This window comes from Varanus komodoensis, unplaced genomic scaffold, assembly GCF_004798865.1.
Source record: "Varanus komodoensis strain SLA01 unplaced genomic scaffold, ASM479886v1 scaffold1, whole genome shotgun sequence".
Lineage (NCBI taxonomy): Eukaryota > Metazoa > Chordata > Lepidosauria > Squamata > Varanidae > Varanus > Varanus komodoensis.
Window position 1 is genome coordinate 42556287 of NW_025335268.1, and position 21204 is coordinate 42577490.

Sequence of the window (21204 nt, forward strand, 5' to 3'; positions counted from 1 at the left end):
AAGGGGTTTGGCCAGATAGCCTTTAAGGTCCCTTCAAACTCTTTGTGAACAGTACTGATTACCAGCTGGGTATGAGAAATGGTAGCTTAGGTTGTATGAAAGCTTCAGCAGCGTAAACTCCAAGGCCTAGTTTCACACTATGCTAACAGTTTATATAACACACTGTTTGTTGCTATTGTTTGTTTTGGTACTGCTGCCATGTTCAGAGTCTGTTTTTGTTTGTTTTCATTTTTAACCACTTCTATCCATTGCTACTGTAGCTTGACATGACAAACAACAAAATGTTGAACTTTGGCCAACTAGTTTACCACTCAAACGTAGTAGTGAACAAGGGACTAACTACAGCATAATAAACCATACTATATGCATATTGCTTAAATAATGCATCAGTTAAGAACATGGCCCTCAAAAGCTGTAATTTTCTGTAATTTTGGATTTTGAATAAACATGGAAAATTTTTTGCCTATTGAATATTAAATATATTCCAGAGTAGTAATGCTAGAAAAAGTAAAATTGCAATGAGAATAATGTTATACATAGGCGTTCAACTGCCTACTACTGGCCCATTTTCCTTCTTCACTATATTTCTTAACTTCCTCCTTTCCTGTGTCATGTTATTGTAATTTTAATGTTCATTATTTTCTTAAGACTTCCTTCTCCTATTACAGTGTTAAGGGAGTATGCTCATTAACACATGTATGAGCATGTGTTATGCTCATTAACACAAATAATTTTAAAGAAATTGGGAACAAGTAACCAGTAAGGTATTTTTCATTGACATTGCTCAGGGATAAAGGGGGGAAGCAGGCAGGTTTTTGGCATCTTTGGACTTCTGAGTCTCTGGCTAGGCTGGCTTTACTCTCCTTTAGTGCTTTATATGAGGATTCCATCTATGTGCTCTACTATCTCCCATGTCTTGCTTGGGAATAGTCCCATGTTGCTAAGCATGGGTTTACCCACATGCAGACTACCCTGAACATGGAAGTCTCTTTCAGTGTGAGGGAACTGTCTGAAGGGAGCGGCCAGCTACCCACCAGCTCCACAGGGCTACTGCTTCCCTTGGGGTTCCCCTCAGCTCTCAACGTTTTCTTCCAGTGTGTCGGGAATCTGTTTTTAACACTGTAGAATCTGGCAATATGGAGGGGTCCTCTGAATCCCCTAAAAATTTCAAAGTAAGACGTACTTTAAAATCAATTAATTGAAAAGAATATGTGCCCAGCACACTTATCTATAAAGGGCTTGCAACTGATTTCTATTATTATGATAGGCAAATCCCTGTTCCATCTCCTGACAGTTAACCAGTTATATCCTAATTAAGTCCAGATTAAACTGAGAATGTCTAAAGAAACCAGATATAAATGCTGAAAATATTTTCTGAGCCAGGTTCGGGCTCTGTGCTGCCTGTTTTCCCCTTAGTATTTTGGTTTTATGCCAGTAAAAATTCAAGTAAAAACAGAATGCATTGACCAGCACAATCCAAATTTGTGAAGAGGTCACACGGAAAGCAAAGATTTTGCCCAGAGGAAGGGGTAGTGTGAAAATCCTGTGTTACGCCCAATGTAATTTAAGAATATTTTCATTGGCAACCATGCTAGAAGCTTATACAAATAAGAAAATTACTTACTAGTACTGACCTTAGTTTCATTTTTATTAAATAACTAAAATTCAGCAAACTAAAGAACGCTGTAATAATTTGTGATCCAGAAATATTTCACTGACAGAAATGTGTTATACCTCTTATAATTTTTGGCTCATGCCCCATCTTTATTTCTTTTATTGATAAATTTAGTCCATTGTAAAGTAATTAAATTTATTATTTTGCAGTACTGCAACAACCTGTTCTTTGTTCACAATTCATCTGACAAAATCCCTAGATGAAACTTACATGTTGAAATGCAGTGGTCTCTTGTAGCTTGCAGAATAAGCATGTTGTAATTGCTGTTGCTCCATATGCTTACTTATAACGTGCAGAAAGCCAAGAGGAGTCCAAGCAATCATTTCAAGAAAAAACTAGTTATGATAAAAGAAGCCTCCACTATGGAAGGTCATTAGGAGACACGTGACATGCCTCAATGCATACTTGTGTCCATATGGTAGAAAGGCAGAATCAAAAACACTTTTCTCTAGGAACCACACAGACATAAAATGGGGGCTCCTATTATGGTAAGCTTTTGCTGTTGCACTGTAACTACTGAATTGAACTCCACAACAGGTTTTGAATCATAACTGCTTTATTTACCAACTGATGTACAGCTTCCTGGAAGGGCTCCTAGCCAGACCTAGTCTAGTGCATGAGAGAAAAAGGAGAATTTGGAGGCTAGGTTGTAATTAAGACAGGAGTGAAGGACTTCAGGACCAGAGGCCAAATTTGGTGCTCCTGGAGTCTTAATCCAGACTTTAGGGGTTTCCTGGATGGCCACATCCTGTTTTCTTGTCCCTACCCTTTTTCTTCATTGTTTGGTGGTTTCCTAGCTTTTGTGCAGTTTTTTCCTCGTTCAAAAATTTTGAAATGCATCCCTTTAGTTACTAGTGTTAAGCTGCAGTATGCTGATATTTTGAAGATTTAAAGGGTTTTTTTTGGGTGGGGGATGCTTTTTGCTCTACCTGTTTTGTCTTTGGTCTTGCCAACCAGTTGTTTGTGGGCCCCAAGAACCAATGGAATTTGGACCTTGGATTAAAAGCGGTTCCTCATCTCTGACTTGACAATGCATTTTATTTTTACTTTTTTTAATGAATGCTTTGGATATCCACAGACTTCCTTTCCAATCCGTTCCATGATACAGAAAAATTATTTGGAACTGGCTTCAGTGAGTTTTGGATGCAAGCTTTACACTTTGTTAAAAACATATTTTTATAAAGATGGAATAACACTATTAAGATCACCTCATCTGTCCCTTTGTAGGATTTTCCCTTGCCCAGCTGTATGCTTTTTCCAATCTATTTCTGAACAACTTGATGAAATGGACATTCCACCCCTCACATCTCTCAGGAAAATTATTCCATAGCATAATAGATGGCACAGTAAGTTCAAACTTCCCTATTTTTCTCCAAGTTATTAATGGAGATTCCTGATATCCAAATTTAGCCTGTACAGTAAAGGAGCTGGCCTTTCAGCCTAGTTTCCAATCCTTTGTGAATAAATTCTAGGATTAAAATAGCATAAAACAGATTTGTTCTGAGTTCTCAGCTTTCTCCATTTGTCTTGTCTTTCTTGTCAGGAGGAAAAGGTGAGAAGACCGAAGAGAAATGCCAATCTACTTCCTTCATTATTTTTGTGTTCTCTAGTTCTATCTGTCTCATAGATCCCATTGACAGGTCCAAAAAAGGATGCCTATGATTATCTCTAATGTAATATAACAAAAAATCAAAATATTCAATAATTTTAAGTATTCTTCCAGGTCAGCAGACAAGATATATTTTATTCCAAGAAGCCTTTGTGAACAGAAATCTAGAGATGAGCTGCTATCCATAAAACCTGACTTTCTTAACTTCTGCTGACATGTGGGTTTTTTTCTGTATTCATGTGTTCCAGGAAAGATGGTTCCACTTCCAAATTCATAATTATCATAAATTAAATGATAATGTAGAAAAATTGTACAGACTTATGAAAGGAGTAAAAAAAAAACCTCTGCAATAGTTTCCCTGAACAGACACAGAATAACTATTTTAGCAAAGAAATGAAAAGGGGTCTTATGGCTAGAGTGAACTGTTGCTTTAATTTAAGTTACATAAGGTATAGGGAAAAATACTGTTGCAAACTCACTTGTCATTAAGTCTGACTTACTGATGCACTTTAAATTACTCTCTCAAATGGCAGAGCTGTAGAGTTGACTTGCTTTACAATTTCTGAAACAACACCAAGCATATTAGTCAAAAGGAAATCTCTTCCATGATTATGTATTTAAAAGTAATACAGACAGGAAAATGGTGTTTTGTTATCTCTGGAGACATAATTTAAAGAGGCTTGAAAAGATTTATTGAAGCAGGATGACAAGTGCACAGATTCTTGAAACAAACTGGGAAATGACTTACAACATTTTAAGATATTTTTAATGAACCCACTGAACAATTTGTTTTAATGCTGTGTACCTATGCTTGTAATTTAGCACAATGTTCCTTATCTTGAACTTTAACACATTGTACAGGATCAGAATTTACTACTGTTGATAGTGCCCAGTCATCATTTCCTCAGACCTGGAACAAACTTGTAACAGCACCACCCCCTCCAGCCATGTAAGGCCTTGTCTGCTTTGAAACTGAAACTTCTTATGTTCCTTTGGTAAGTTTCTTAAATTTCCAATGCCTGGTTGTATGGATAAACAAGACATATCAAAAGTGCATGTATGTATGGTACAGAAGACTAAGAAGACATACCAGTTAGGAAGCAGGACAAGAACTTTGTTATTTCTGCTAAACAAGAACAGAACAGCAAGAGGAAACTCCTGACTGCACTGAGATACAACTAAGTCCGGTGTTGGAGTTGCTTGAACAGCCTGGCAGCATTCCTTTTCAATTTCTATTTTCAAAATGCCACTTCATGCTGCAAAGCTTTTCTTCTGCTTCAAACACTTCTTCTGAAATGGTGAGCAACCCCTACCCGACAAAGAAAGAATTTATCCTTTGAAAGTCGCTTAGCATCTCTCCATCCGCAGAGAGCAAATGTAAAAGTGGTACAAGGAATTTGGTCCAATTTTGGCTCCATCAGACTCAGTTTGTCTTTCCTGAAATGTCTGTTCCCTTTGTCCTTGGGAAAACTTACGTTTGGAGGAGTAAGTAGGTCTTCCAGCTTTTGCCCCACTTCTAACATCATAGAGCCTTCGCTTAGTCCCATCCCTGCCATCAACATATTAATACTGACATCTGAGGTGGGAAACAGCCCTGATCTACTCCTGCAAACTCACAGCCATGGCTTCCTTGATGGAATTGAGTCATCTCATAGCTGGTCTTCCTTTTCTTCTTCTGCCTTCTACTTTTCCTAGCGTGACTGTCTTCTCCAGTGAGTCTTGCCTTCTTATGATATGTCCTAAATATGACATCCTCGATTTCATCACTTTTTACTTCCAGAGAAAACTCTGGCTTGATTTGATCTAGGAACCACTAGTTTGTCTTTGCTGGTCCACAGTCCATGTTTCAAACAACTATGGTCCTTCCTGTCAGCTTGTTTTACTGCAGGTTTTCAAGTCTCAGTCTTATTTTAATTTCTTGGCTGCAGTCTACATCTGAATTGATAATTTCAACTGATGGTTAAGCCAAGGTATGCAAAATCTTTTCACAATTTCAATTTCTTCATGGTTGCTGTAAAGTTATGTGGTCTGTTTTCTTAATATTCAGCTATAGTTCTATTTTTGCACTTTCTTATTTCATGTTCATCAAGAATCTTTTAAATTCACTGTGGCTTTCTGCCAGTAATATGGTAACATCTGTATATCTTAGATTATTGATGGATCTTCTGCCAATTTTCTTTCCTTCCTCTGTAATTCAGCTTTCCTTATGAAGTGTTCTGCATATGGCTTGAACTGATACAGAGATAACACAGACCCTTGTCTGACACCTTTGCCTATAGGAAGTCCTTCTGTTGTTTTCCATTTTCTATCCTAACAGTACCTCCTTGTTCACAATACAGGTTATACACCAGGACAATCAAGTGTTGAGACACATCCATTTCCTTCAGGGCCATCCATACCTTCTCATGATCTTCACAGCCAAAGGATTGGCTGTAGTCTATAAAACAGATACAGATCTTCTGAAACCCTCTGGTGCACTTTAGTAGACAATATGATTTCAAGTGCCTCTTACTTTTCAGAAGTCAGCTTGTACATCTGGCATTGCTTTTCCATACAGACATTCTTTGTTGCAACACTGAATATCGCTTGCATGGGAAATGAGTGCAATGCTCCTATGGTTGCTGCACTCTCTTGCATCTCTTTTCTTGGGAACTGAAATGTATATTGAACATTTCCAATCTGTGGGTCATTGTTCTGTTTTCCGTATTTGTTGGCATATTCTAGTTAGGTATCAGGATCAAGGCCTGACTGGCCCTGCAAGTGTCTGCAAACCAGATATCCCTCTGTAGTTGTTTGCAGGGAACAGCTGGAAAGCAAGTATGAGGTACAGTTGGAGGCCCTGGAGACCAACATAAAAGGCTTCTCTGCACTGCTGCTCCTTGCCACAGCAACACAAGCTGGCCTCATCATTCCTTGTGTTTTGACTCCTTGCAACTCTGTGCCTTGTGCCAACTGTGTTCCAGCATTCTAGTTCACACTCATCTTGTTTCTGTCTTGCTTCATCCCACTCCTGTTCTTCTCCTGCCATTTGTTTGTCCACCCCTGCAGCAGGCCTGCACCTCAACTTAAGGCCTGGGTCTCTGGCTTCTAAAGATGTAAGCCTTGCCAGGTCTGGGTAAACTCTAGATGCCTTTTCTGTCTTAATTATGATGTAGCACCTTTGTTATCTCTTTCTGACCCCACCTGAGGGCCTTCACAATGGAGGACACCCTCTTGACCTGATAAGATGGGTCAAAGGACAACCACCCCTCTGTGTTTGCTTCCTTGAACCAATGCCTTATCAGCCCTGCCAGTACCTCTCTACCCTCATGTAGGCTGCTGTTGATGAGCTTATGCTCTGCTATTGGACATCCCATTGTCTAGCTACTCTGGAGAAAGGGAGACCTCCACCGAGGGACCTTGGCAAGTCAAGCAAGGAACCTTCTCAATTATTGTGCCCTCCTTCTGGCTCCCTGTCCCTCATTGTTTCCTGGCACCTCTGTAAACAATCCATGTCCCTGCTACCTCATCTCTCATTGTACTCATAGCTCTCCGATACACTTTGCTGTCTGCCTGCTGTATACTGTGCTGCTGTAAACATGTAATCTATATAAGCTAGCCATTTCCCTTCTGCTCTTGTTCAGACTGTTTGCAGACCCCATCCATTCCAGCTGATTGGGGCCTACCTTGCAGGAATTGCTGTATAAATGACTTGCTGCTAAATGCTTTAGGGATGCTAGCCTAGCTAATTTGTATTTTGTTGCGAACATAAAGTGTCTCCTTGTAAATAAACCTGGAAGGTGGCACAATCATTTCCATGAGACCACAAAGAATGTCTTGCCCCCAGCCAGGGCACTACAGCCCCTGCTATGACTGTTCACACAGTAACTGATCTTGGACTGCTGCTGGCTCATGCTTTCCCTGCATTGCACTGGACAGTTCCTTTCTGTGCTTCTGATCCTGGACTGCTGGCTGTGCTCCTAGCCTCTGGTCCCTCAATGAAGCTATGAACCCCTGCTTGTGACAGTGCCCTGGACCTGGCATTCCACCCCCCCCCACACACACACCTACCGTCTGGACATCACAATAGGATTTTGACTGATTCATTCTCTGCAGCTTGGAATAATTCTATTGGTGTATCTACTCTAAGTGCTTTATTTCTTCCAAGCACTTTCAGAGCAACTCTTACTCTGCTTTCTAGTATTGAAGGTACTTCTTCATAGGATTTCTCTCTAAATAAGTCAGACATCTTTTTATTTTTTCTGTATATTGTTCTCTAAATCTTCTCCTGGTGAAATAGGAATGTTCCCCTCTTGCCCTTACAGCATCCTGAATCAAAGTCTGAATTTCCCTTTGATTGCTTAGGCTTTTGGAAGAGCTCTCTTGTTTTCCCTCTGCTGTAAATCTATGTCTTTGCACTGACCACTGTAATAGTTCTTTTTGTTCATATACGATAGTTGCTGAAAAGTTGTATTCAAGGTCCTGACCCTATTTCTGTCATCTTTTGCTTTTCACCTGTCCTTAGCTATTGAGTTCCATCCCATCTTTTTTTTTCCTTTTTGCTTTCTTCTGTAATAGTGTCTCCGGTTTCAGCTTACAGTTCTGGCTCATGGTCAGCTGAGTTCAGCAATGCAAGTCTGTTCTTTCTGTGAACTTCAAATTCATCAGAAATGTTTTTTAAGTTGTATATTGACACTAAGCTTCAGTGAATGATCTCTTTCAGCTTTCCTCCAAAAATCCCATACAGGGTCTTCTTTCTGACCTGCATCCATTGCAGTTTGAGGTTAACAGTGTGGTCCTATGTTCTTACTTAGAAACAAATTCACTGAATTATCCAGCCTGAGGGTGGGTGAAGCTGCCTACTCCTTTTCTGCAGGCCATTTTTCTGTCAAAGTCATGCCCCCATTGACTTCCATTAAGAGATGAAAACAACACCATGCAATCACACTATTTTTTCATTATTCCAGTGTATTAAAATAATGTATCAAGCACAGAATAGTAAAGTTGTATCTTGATCATAAACAGCTTTAACAGTGACCTAGAAGTTCACATACACTGCTCATGTACAAAAAGTGTTCTGAACATTTCCTTCCAGCCTCTCTTTCCAGCCCACAACTGCTTTTAAAAAGCAGGGTTGGCAAGTTTGATGTCGGTGTTCCTTAAGAAATGTTACACAGAAATCTCCAATATCTATCACGGTAAGAGGTCCCATTGCGAATGGTTTTGATTCTTCCTTCCAATACCATGGTACCTTGGCTCACAAACTTAATCTGTTCCAGGACTCTGGTCGTGACTCAAATTGGTCATCATGAGCCAAGTTAAATTTCCCCATAAGGTTCAATGTAAATATGGTTAATCCATTCTGTAACTATTTTTTTATCAGAAAAATGTGAAGCAAAGTGACAAAGAACAACAAAGATCTTGGTCATCTCCCCACCCACCCCAGCACAAGAGCAGCCATCTCCCCATCCCCCCCAGCACAACAAATGCGGGGGGGGGAGGAGAGACAGGTGCAATTGTGGGCGTACTGAGGGGGGAGAGACGGGTGTGAACAGGATGTGCTGGGGGAGGGAGAGACGGATGCGAATGGGGTGCCCTGGGAGAGGGAGAGACAGGACACGATCGTACTGGAGGGTGGGAGAGATGGCCAAGATCGTGGTTGCATTCCTGCAGAAAAGATGGGCGCAATCGCGGGCACGCTTGTACAGGAAAGACAGGCGCAATCTCGGCCATCTCCCCCCCCCCCCCAGCACGATTGCAGCCATCTCCCACTTGGGGGGTGAGGAGATGGCTGCGACTGTGGTTGCCACCCAATGTAGAGTTTGCCATCTGAGTGAAAATTTTTATGAAATTTTTGCTTGCAACCCGATTTGGTTGTGAACTGAAGTGTTCATGAGCCGAGGTACCACTGTATATTGATGCACATTCATGAGAGAGAATATTTTGTCTGTAAGCATTGCTACAGAGTTCACTGGCAGGACAAAACATGCCCTACTATATTTGGATACTATTACAAGAGATTTCAGTTTGTACCAGCATTGAAAGGGTGAAATACTGCCTGATCAAATAATAAAATATGCCTGAAATTAATATATGAGGTGCTCTGTAGATATTTTCACAGGGCACGCTCCAATGTGCAATGGGCATAACAGTGAAGCAATGGATCTTAATATTATACATTTCTACATTCATAATTTGAAGCATAATATTTAGATGAATAAATCATTTGGGTGCATTTCTTCTTTTCTTGACACACTTTTCTTTCTATTTCTTTGGTGCTTTTGCTCTTTAGACTTTAAAATAAAAGATGGCATAGAAACCAGAATGGGTAAAATACTGTGCAGTTTTCACATAGCAGGAATATAAGGCAATAAATCAGTGTAATATTTAAATGTGATACATAATGGACTGTTTATATTCCATTGGTTGGGCTTGGGTGTAACATCCTATGTGAATCATTGCATAAAAGCTTCTTCAAATACTTTTATTTGATTTACAAATGAAAAGATCTCCCGTTCTAAGAAAACATTCACTTTTCAGGAAATAATATCAAAAAGTTCTTGGCACAGCTACAAATGCCATTATTACACAAACTTTATCTTCTAATAACTATTACCCAGATCAGTATAATCCGCATGTGTTTTCAGAAATAAGTTCCATTGTGCCCATTTGGAGCATAGAGTGTTTAGTACTACAACATTACAATGGCTGAATATTCCCAAGACAAGATAAAAGCTATTTTTTATAGTTACTATAATAGTATATAGTAGTCTATGAATAGCAGAGTTACTCTAGACCCTAGCAGCTAGAGTTACTATAATACTAGAATTTATTCTGAGTAGTATCCAACTATTCTATGATTATTCTATGAGTACTCATCCCATGCAAATGAAGTTGTGCTAGCTGAAGAAACACTTTACACAATACGCAAGAAGAGAATCTACTATTAAGTTTGTGCATATGATGCAGCATCACACTTTCGCAACCTGTTGCTACATTCTGTTATGAGCAACAATTTGTGTAACTTAAAGACTGAGCAGAACTCCTTAATCAAGCTCTGCTGAAAATCAAGACATGCATAGAGCTGTGCTATTAAAAATAAAACAGGTTAAAAAAAAACACCAGGTTTGATCTCTTTGGAAATCTAATTTCATACAAGTAACCATCATTACTAATATGCAACTAAGCTGCAGTAATAAAGAGGTATTCTGTGGAAAGTTACAGTCACAGATTTCAGAAATTTTCAATATAAAAGCAGGATTGCTCACCTTATGATTGCAAGATCAATTTACAATTCTATCCCCATTAGCTAATCATTTATCCTTGATACCTCGCTGACTATCATTCATTTCTAAAGTGGTTGTTGGTTCTTGTCTTGGTTCCATGATATGGAGAAAATCAAGTTAGGAAATAAAACAAATGGACTTTAATGAGCAAACAAAGTTAAAGGTGCACTGAAAAACATTCAGCAAAAATTTTAGTGTGCTAGTATGTCAGGTCTCTGGCAACAAGGGTCTACTTGTTTGTTGAAAATGACATATTGACACCCAGTTAATTTATTTGCTATTTATATAGCACTGCCAGCATACATGGTGCTTTACAGAGTTTTTCAAACCGCTTGCTCAATTGTGTGCGGTGTTTCCATGCTAATACTAGATAGCCTCACAAAACTCAGGAAAGCCATAGACACAGTATCAATACAAACCATACTCATACTCGTATATAGTCCAATCTTTGCAGAGGGTCAGTGTTGCTTCTTATAAAGAAGCTGACAACTTGCATTTGTAAGGGATTCTCAATACCTCAGGATACAAGAAACACTTCCAATTTATTTGTTCTGTCACATGGGAATTGCTTAGCAAGAATTCTTAGATCTAAAGGAAATTCTTGTCTCAAATATTAAGTGTTTGGGAGTATAAACATTGGTCTTTTTGAAGATGTTGGAATTAAAGGTGCTAAGGAAGCAGAAAAGCTTGGCATTATATCCTAGCTTTGTAATTGGGCTCTTTCATCTGGTTGAGGATCTTCACATCAAAAGTATCCTATTCTGGAAGCACTTATTCATTTTGCTACTCATTAAAACATACAAATACCCCTCTATAAGCTCTAGGCATCCTGCCATTCCCTTCTGCACAAGTTCTTTACATAGCTTACAATTTGCCTGTGCTCCTAACGAAAGAAATGGAATGAAGGAATAAAGTAACTCAATCTTCATTTCATTTCCATTTCGTCTCCTGATACCCCAATTAGAAACTATAATACAGATTTCCCCAAAAAAAGAACCTCATAGGGCTGTTTTAAATGGCAAGAGATTAAATTGTTATTAGCATTTAATATTCCAATATGTCTAAATTCAGTGAGGCAGACAAGATCAATAATTCAAAACCATAATGTTTCTAAACAAACAGCAGGTGATAAATATCACAACAAATGAAGGGAAATGTTTGTGGTTACACTATAGGATAAATTACTGCTAACGTACTACAATGGATCGAATACATTCTAGCCCATTTATGTTACCTGGAAATTAAGCCTGTATTAGAGTAATTGTCTCAATTAATGTAAAATAATCAATCTGAACACTATTAAGATTTCCTTTCACTTCTGCAGGATTTGTAACTACAGTCATGGTCTTACATTATACCTTAAACTAGACTCCTTGTAACATGTCCAATAAAAGCAGTTAATTTTTTTTTTCAGCAGTAACACTTTTCTTTCCCTTGGAAGTGTGTGTGTATGTGTGTGTGCGTGGGTGGGGGGGTGTGGGTGGTTTTTTTCCACTGAGAACAAGATGTCCATTTAGCATTTCATGCATTTGGCATTAACAAAAGCAGAAGTTGGTTATTTGAGATAAGAAGCATTTACTACTATGTTTTTGAGATTAAAATATTCTATCATTAGGAGCCAACACACCACAGCAATTTGATTATGAAGTGACAATATATCTTTCAACACAATGTGGACAAAAATAATTAATAGTCAATGCAAAAAATCCTCTTTAAGCTTGGATTGAAAACATGCAGATTATACATGGATGGGTAAGTAGTAACATGGACGGTTAGCCAGACTCAATTTGTGGCTTTATTGGCTCTGAGAATTATTACTGAATAGGGCTAGTAGAATGCTTTAAAGCTTACTTTGAAGGAAGGAAAGATTATAGGACCTAGAATGTTAATTTGTACATCACCAGATTCAGTTGGAGAATTTCACTTGTCATTCAAATAAGAGAAGAAAACAAATGTCCATTCTTATTGTTGGCCTGATTAACAGAGCTTCTGAGCCAACATCAGCCCCACCAAACCAGATGGAAGATGCCATTCTCAGCAGAAAATATGGCCAGCAGAATATGAGAGTTTATTTAGGATGGCTTTTACTTAGCCTTAGCAAAACCTAATAAAAACATGTGATACCAATGCCCCCAGTGGGCCTTGTCTTTCAGATCTTTCACAGAAAGGCAGTCAAAATGCTACTTAAGTGCCACTTTTTTGTCATTATATGATATGGTGATATCATAGACAGAAAACAGACATATTTCCCTTTCAAATATTACGATTCAAATATTCACAAGATTCTCCATTGCAAAACCAGAAGTGGTGACACACCACATTGCCAAACATTCACAGATTCTTATTTTCACATCCTCTTTCAACATTATGAAAACTTAACACTATAGCGGCAACTTTTTTAAGGCAATGGACCTATTACTATTAAATGCTTATTAGCAAATACTGCCAGATTTAAACTGGACAGTATCTTGCTATAATATATGTTTCTTGTAAAGGGAAAAATACACTATATATCTCCTTTCCACAATTGACATTTGCAAGGAAGAATCTAGTGTGTGTATTTTCCAACATGGTGCAAAAACTTCTGTCATCTTCCATGACTTTCTCACTATACTCGATACAAACTGCATGAACTGCACCTTTGCATAATCTTCTAGTGGATGACAGATGAACAAGTATGGCAACACAGTTAATGCACAGCTAGACATAGTTCTAAATAGGATGGCTGCAGCCTATCATTATTCTTAGTCTGCTGCTGACCATTTCCTTTCAACCACAGACAGCATCAGCCTGTCCTCGAGAATTATGAAGAGAGGGAATTTGTAAAAATACGCAAACCAACCAATTAACCAACAAACAAAATGATTTAATAGTTCTAGACATTTTAAATTTTAAATGCCAAATTTCTTTGAATTGCAATCATTTACTATAAAAATAATTTGCCTCATTACATTTATCTGAATGTGTTTAATTATCTAAAAACACTGCAATGCCCTTTCATGTGATTTTAAGAAGTCCTTTTGAGTTAATTGTAACCTCCCAGTGAAAAACCATTTCAAAAAACTGTCATGAAACTTTGTATTCTGGAAGGTATTCTGTGAAAACTTTCTGAAGAGAAGGAATGTGAAAGAACCAAGTTTAAAACCAAACTAAGTGGAATACTAAAATGGAGAAGGAATAGGAACACAAACCAAAGGAATAAAGAAGAGTGGAGCAGAAGAGGAAGGGAAAGAACAGTCTGTTTCACCCTTAAAGTTGCACCTAAACTGCACTTCAGGCTGACCTGACTGAACACTGAGTTTTAGAAAGGGACATTTTGGTAGATTTGGTTACTTGATGAAAGGGTTTCTCCTAAATCAAAGACAGGATACCGTTTTTGTGTGGATGGTCTCATTTTCCGAGGGTGCCCTCTCAGCTGGGCATAGCTGAGAGCTGATGTAAGCTTTGGGTGGAGCTAGAGCAAAACAGAGTGAGGTTACCTTATTACTTTCCTTTTTTCTCTTTCTCCTCCCTTTCCACTCAACAGGTTGCTGAAACAGGGGAAAACAGCCCTTGTCAGAGGTCTGAATTTATTGTATTCAGCAGGCTTTGGGAAGGAGGCCAAAGGGCCTGGCTTTGGCCCAAACTGAGTATGTGAGAATAAGCCAGAAATGTTGTAAATGAAAGGATATGTGTAAAATTGAAAAGAAGGCGCTTAAGCTCAGTTTCCATATTGGCCATGTATAAAACTGAACAGGATATCTAGAGCGAGATGCCATGGCAGTTGTACATGCAGCTTCTATGTGGACATTCTTAATCCTGCTGGTTGTTAATGACTGCTAATGCACATGCCAGTACTAGCAACTCTTCCTGTATGGAGTTTTTACTTTGGGCTCTGAATGGGTCAGTTCAAGATGTTTCCTGGACTAGTTACAGAGGTTTTTATGTGTTCTGGAGTCCCCATATGTTTGCAATTGAGTGATAGCCACACTTAATTATTTCTATAATTTGGAGGAGAACAAGTACGGATTGCAACTTCCTGATCTTGGATGACCCTGCCTGGCCACCCTTCCCATGGAGATCAGAGCTAGCCTATGGGAGGCGTGCATTAAAATGGTGCTGAGAGTTGCACTAGGAACTCTCCACAAGGATAGTGTCTTAGGGAAGGTCATGCATAAAATATACTGGAACATTAAAATCCCCCACAAAAGAGAGATGCGCGGTAATACATTGTTTTCAGATCTGGAAGAAGTTCTCCCTTCTTTATAAGAGGCGAGCACCAAGGATCCTGTCACTTGCCACAAATTCCTCTGTGATAACTTAAGCCATGAGCTCTTTTCTCCACCTAATAATCACTTGAGAATAAAAGATGACTTCAGCTCAATAGTATGAGCTTGTCACTGCACCATTAATTAGGGGAATAGGAACACTAAACAGCCAGGGCAAGTGTTCAAACAAAACCAACTTTGTTCAAGAAGTACTGCAGCAGCCACTCTGAAACTCATCCTGAACTGAGTTCACAGACAAGAAAAAAAAGGACTACTGAAAAGCTGTGATCATCATTCATCATTCATGATTAAGTTAACTGCATTCATATTTTCCTGCAGTCCTTCTTTAGTCTCCAACCCATACAATACAGAGCATTTTCTATAATGGGTATACAAACAGAGCAAAGGAAGCCATTGAAAAATGGTGATGGGACCACAGAAATGTGGTTTCAATTTCCCTGTTCCCATCACACTACCCACTGCTATTTGAAAGTCATACCTTTTTAATGAAACCCATGTAAGATTAGCCATTATCAAACCAAATAATTTTACACTAAAATATAAACTACAAAGGAATTCATTTTTTGTTTTGAAAAATCATGTGAGAAGGCATTATAGCTACAGTGGCCAGTGACGAATGAGAGTTTCTGAGAAGGAAGGTTCTAACAGAAAACAAAATGTAATCTAGACACTGCAGTCCAAGAGGTTTGCTGAAAATGTCAAACAACTTCCTGTCCCACTGCATCCTGGCATACTTTCAACCATGTAGTTTTGTGAGCAGAGGTGGGCCAGTTCCAGGGTTCAAGCATGCCTCGAAATCTACTTCCAACTTAGAAACTCAGTCTCCCATCCCAGAAACTGAGTGCCATCTTCCTTATTAATGCTTTACCTAATACAAAGCTGTGGTCTATCCCTCAAAGCAGGTTCCAGATTAGGACAGTGTATTGCTTGGTTCATGTTCAACTTTGCTACAAAATGTATTTTTTTAAGGATTGCCTATGCTTCTTTGTATTTATGTATTATTATAGCGAGTTTTATTTTTCTTTTGCCAGCCCTGTTACCATAATATGTTTATTCTCCCATATAGGCTTCTAGGTAGTCTGGTTAATTAGCAACACCACCACTATCTTGCCTTTCAAAGGCTGTAAGGTGCAGAAGGGAGATCCATCTACTATGATGGAGAGAGGAAACAGAAATTATATTCCACCGGCACCACCACTGTTCTTGAATTTGTTACTGGCCTGTGTAAATAGCTTGTCAACTAAACCAAAGGCTTCTCTTTCTATATGAAGAACATTTTTTATGAAGTATTGACTTTTTTCCACAATGACACAGCCAAAATAAGTTATTTGGTTTGATTAACATAATTGAGGCATATGATTAGATAGACACTGAATGGAAAGCCTGGAATTTCAGTAAGGCCCAGTTCTTTGGATGATATGACAACCTGAGTATTTTCTTGCCTTCAGATCTCCCCTCTGGACAAACAGAAGTCAACATTACATCCTAGGCAAGGATATGACGTGGAGTGAAATTAGTTCAAAAGCATGCTACAGAAGGATCTGCACTTCCTTTTTAAAGAAATGCTTCAATAAATGTAAAATATTAACTGTATAATGAAACTAACAAATGTCATATATCTAGAATAGATTGTTCTTAATAAACTAATTACACAGTTTGAACTTCAGTGCCTTGAATTAAGCAAAAACCTGTGGCCATGAAAGGTAATAGAAATAATGGAAGAGGAAGTTTACAAAATACCAATGGGTGGGTGGTGGACTTACTGATATTGAGGAACCACTAAGCTATTCCACATATTAAGATGAAAATCATGTGGCACTTACTAAGAATGAACACATACCTTACTTTGGTTACTGTCACTTTCATTTTTCCATTCTTAAACCTAGTTCTGCAATACTGTGAAAAATGGTTTTATGTGCATTCATATGTTATATGCATTGTATGTTATTTTCAACAATATACACATGTTTTTGTACTAATATATGGATTCTTTCATGAACTCCATCAAAACATTCAGAGAATTTGCAATACTATTTACAAATCAGTGTTTCCGCCTGAGAAGCTGTGAATTAGGGAATTTTGCATTAAAGCTAACTGAATGAGTTTCTCCTTCATCTCCAAAGTATGTCACATGTGGCTGAGAAGACTCAGATGGAAGAATCAAACAAGAACATCACAAGGGCCTTGCTGGGTCAGGTAGGAGTTTACTACTCCTATCTTATTTCAGGCACTGACCAATTACATGCCATGGTACGCATGTTATGACTGAAGCCTGCTGCAGCTGGGGGTCAGACTAGATAGCCCAGGAGACCCTTCTGGCTAGTTCTGTTTCTATGTTTCTATGAATGTCAAGAAGCCATCTCCAGCTGTTGCCCCATGTGTCTTGTTTTCCATTAAAGATTTTTTCAATCTACCTAGAAAGTCAACTATTTAAATTAATTATTTTTGTTGTTAGACATTTGTAACAAGTGGGATTCTATTATCAGATAAAATGTCCAAACTTCTCTACTAATAATAAGGCTGTGCTTTAGATGGAAATATATAACATTTTTTCACAGTGACTTTGGAGAACAAATCAATCTGTGATTCCCTATATGAAACATATCACATGTTTAGCAGGTGCTTTAAAAAAACATAACCTTCTTTTGCTTATTTATAGAAGCACTACTTTTCTGTGAATTTCATACTGAAAGCAATTAGAAGACCCCAGCAACCAGGTACCCCTATTGGTAATTCAGTTCAGTTTTTGTTCTATGACCTATTGCTTTCCACTTTCTTAAGGCGCACTACTAATGGATTATAGCTGCACAAGCCCATCCAAAGAAAAGAAAGCAGACTTTTTAAGGTGTCTGTCTGCTTAAACGTATTCCACCAAAGATGCATGTCATCCAACAGGACAAAATGAATTAAATACACCAATTTTACCATGGCTTTGAAGTGAATGATGTCATTAGTAGAATTCATGAGGCTTTAGAGTATTTAGAGTCATTCATCTGCCTATCATTTGCCTCCCTTCTTATATATACACGTTGACGCACAACCATGTTAAACTGCAGACATAATGAGAAGTGGCTTCCTGAAGGACTTTCTTCAGTTATGGCTTGTTTTCACATCAAACTGAGTTAGTCAGAATGTGAAAAATGCTTTAAGTTTTTCCTCACACATTTTTGCTTGCAAAGTCTTCTAAAAAACAAACTACTTTTGAAGACTAAATGTGTATGTTAAAGCTCTCATAATAGTCAAAAAGGTTTCTTCAAGACTTCTCAATGGTTTTAGGCAGTGCTTTTTTTGTCATAGAAAGCACCGGAACAGAGTTCCAGCACCTTTTTTCAACAGATTTTTCAAGTTTTAAAAGTAACTTTTGAAAAATTCATGTTTGGTCCATGCAGATTTGAATCGCCCTGTCGAGTGTAGCAGGTTGGCGGCAAAATCATTAAAACGGTGCATGCGGGCTGCTTGTGTGTCGAATCCAAAGCATGCGTGCTTTGTCCGCGCTGGTTGTGATGGCGCTGCTTGGCTTGTGGCGCTGCTTGGCTTGTGATTGGTCGTGTGGTCGCGTGCTGAGTGCTTACTGCGGGCGGCGACCATTATGTTTCGTTACACAACTGAGATGTGTGGGTGTGTGTACAGTGATTGACTACATGCGAAAGCTAAATAATTTCATGAGTTCCGGCACCGTTTTTCTTACAAAAAAAGCACTGGTTTTAGGACTGTGAGAACAGTGCTAAATGACTAATTCCTGGTTTGCATTATTTTGAACGATGAATGAAAAGCAACAGGCAATGAAAGCCATAGTAAGAGAACAGAATCAATCCAGTGGGGCTTTCTGCTAAGTAATATATGTTATGAATATGCAATAATTTATGTTTCTCCTACTTATGTGCACCTGTTCCAGACGTATAAATTTATTTAATATGCCAAAGCTAAGACAAAAAAAAGGATAAACACTTTTCTCAAGATCTAAAGAGTTGCAGTAATCCATGACAGGAGCAAGCAAACAAACAAGTAAACCTGTTTTTCTTGGATGATGGAAACAGCAGTAAGGTTTCTAAATGAGCTATAACAACAGTTTTCTTTCCAAAAAGGGTGATAAGCAGAAAAGTTGTTGGCAGGTGGGGGCAGAGAGGGGAAAACATTCTTGGAAAAGATCTATAAATCTCAAAACAGGTTAAAACATTTTGAAACTAAGAACTTTTTTTTCCTACTGCAACTCTGGTTATTTTCTCTTTACAATAAATATGGGTTTTTTTAAAAAAAGTCTTCAGAAACATGCATGAGTCAAAGAAGTATTACACTAATTTATGCATCAACACTGCAGTGACAGCACGAGGGAACTTTCATAAAGCATTAATAAAAATACCAGATAAATATTGCCCTTCTCTCTGTACCAAAATTGGAATTTCAGTGCCTGCAGCTCTAACTTGCTAGCCCCAGGATGACAGAAGAGCAGTTTCTTTATTTTTTACTCACCACTCATTCCATAAGAGGCTCTCTGGGTTTTAACTAGTGTACAAAATTTTAAAATACCAGCAAATACTTGCATGTTGAGATTTGCATGTCGCACCAGCTTGATAAAGATAAAAGTTGAATGAACTTTAGTAGTAAGCACAGGTTAACTCTGGCATCTGAGGCTTGTTTTATTGTTGATTTTTTCCTGCTTTCTTTAGCTTTGTCTCAGATATTATTTATTTATTTGATTTGTATGCCACCCCACTAGCCATAAAGCTCTCTGGGTGGCTCACATCATTAAAATCCATACAACTGACATAATATGAAACACACAAGACAACAGACAATTAATATCAATAGCACTAAAATCATAATGTTATCAAAATCCAATAAAACCAGAATACACAAAGTAAAATAAATACAATAAATATTATTGCTTAATTTTTTTGTCTGGATTATTATTCTTTTAAAGCTACATTGGAAGACACTTAGACTATTTTGTTGTTAAAACAACTCAAGAAACCCTCACAATCCTAGTATATATTTTCATGTCTTTTGCAATTCACTTATATTCAGAATCATCCTATTGAAATATGCCAGTAGACTGACTGAATATCCTATTTTCTGCAAGAGCATGCCATGAACTGCATAAAAATAGATTATAGAAACTATTCCATTTGCTTTCAATACCTCAAAGAGCTAATCATTTATCACCCTTCTTGGATGGGCAGCAGCTTGAGAAAGTTGCCAGAAATCTACTTTCAAGTAAACATGCAAGAGGATTGCACTGTAAACATTTTGGCAATAATTCTAAGTTACCTTCTGACTTCCATACAGAAGACTGAGTGAGTGGATGAAATACCTTACTTAAAATGCACTATACTAACCATTAGTTGTTTTGTTTTGTTTCAAAATTAAATTCAACTTTCTGGCAAATTTCTCCCTTACAAGACTTACTCTCTTGTAAGGGATTGTAATGCTTAAAGGAAATTGGTTTTTGAATAAGAAACCGATTAGTATTTTTTTTTTCTAGGAATTGTTTAAGTAGAAGTTACGCTTATCACTGGATTATTACTTTTACAGGAACATCAAAGTGTGGCTATTTATAAATGGCAGGGGAGTACTGATACAACAGTATTCAAGTGACACTAATTAAGATCATATTTATCAATGTCAGTACAAAAATTCAGCTGTCTTCCTCACAACCCTGGTAAGATCAACACAATTATCTTCTATAAATCTGTCCATTTTTTAAACTAGAGTTCTCTGGAGACCAAAATAAAATTTCTTTCTTACCTGAATACTGTACACATAAAAGACAGAGAACAAACAGGAACAGCAAATGTCGTTTCCATTTCCACTGATAGCACCACACTTGGCTCTCATAAGACATCCTATGGAACAATGAAGATCACAGTCCTGTGAACTATCTTAAAATATGCATAAATGTGTATATATCCATAGTAACCAATACATATGATGTGCACAGTTATGAAAATACAACTTCCTAGCAATAACACTAGCAAGTGAAGCAGGCTAAATATCCAAATAAGTTTTCAAATGCTGCAAACAGCATGAGATCCTCATTATTGCATTATAAGAGATGATCATGTATCATTCTGATATCATAGTATCAATCTTTAACTGCCAAGAGGGCATGTAAAATCTATTTATACTATTTGTTAATTTACATGGAAGCAGGAAAATAATTTAAACTAGCTTGTATCATATCAGCAAATACTAAGGGCTGTTCTACTGCAAAATGTATCTCTCTTCTAATATATAATCTCTTCCAAAAAAGAAACAACTACTGGGCATTGCCAAAACATATTTTTAAAAGTACTAAATTGCAGTACCAGCAATTAGCTAAATCAGGCAATACATTCCTAAAGAGCAGTTGTGATGTCCAACAGACATGAAACAAAAGTCTGCTAAATA

The 21204-nt window shown here is 37.9% G+C and overlaps 1 protein-coding gene across 1 annotated transcript in view; it reads right to left on the reverse strand.

Annotated features, from left to right (window-relative positions):
* ADGRG6 (adhesion G protein-coupled receptor G6) overlaps positions 1-20656 on the reverse strand; it is a 108211-nt gene extending 87555 nt beyond the window's left edge. Inside the window, exon 1 of the mRNA XM_044423491.1 lies at positions 20563-20656. The gene's annotated coding sequence lies outside the window, so the exon portion shown is untranslated. The remainder of the gene's footprint in view (positions 1-20562) is intronic.
* Between the last annotated feature and the right edge of the window lie 548 nt (positions 20657-21204).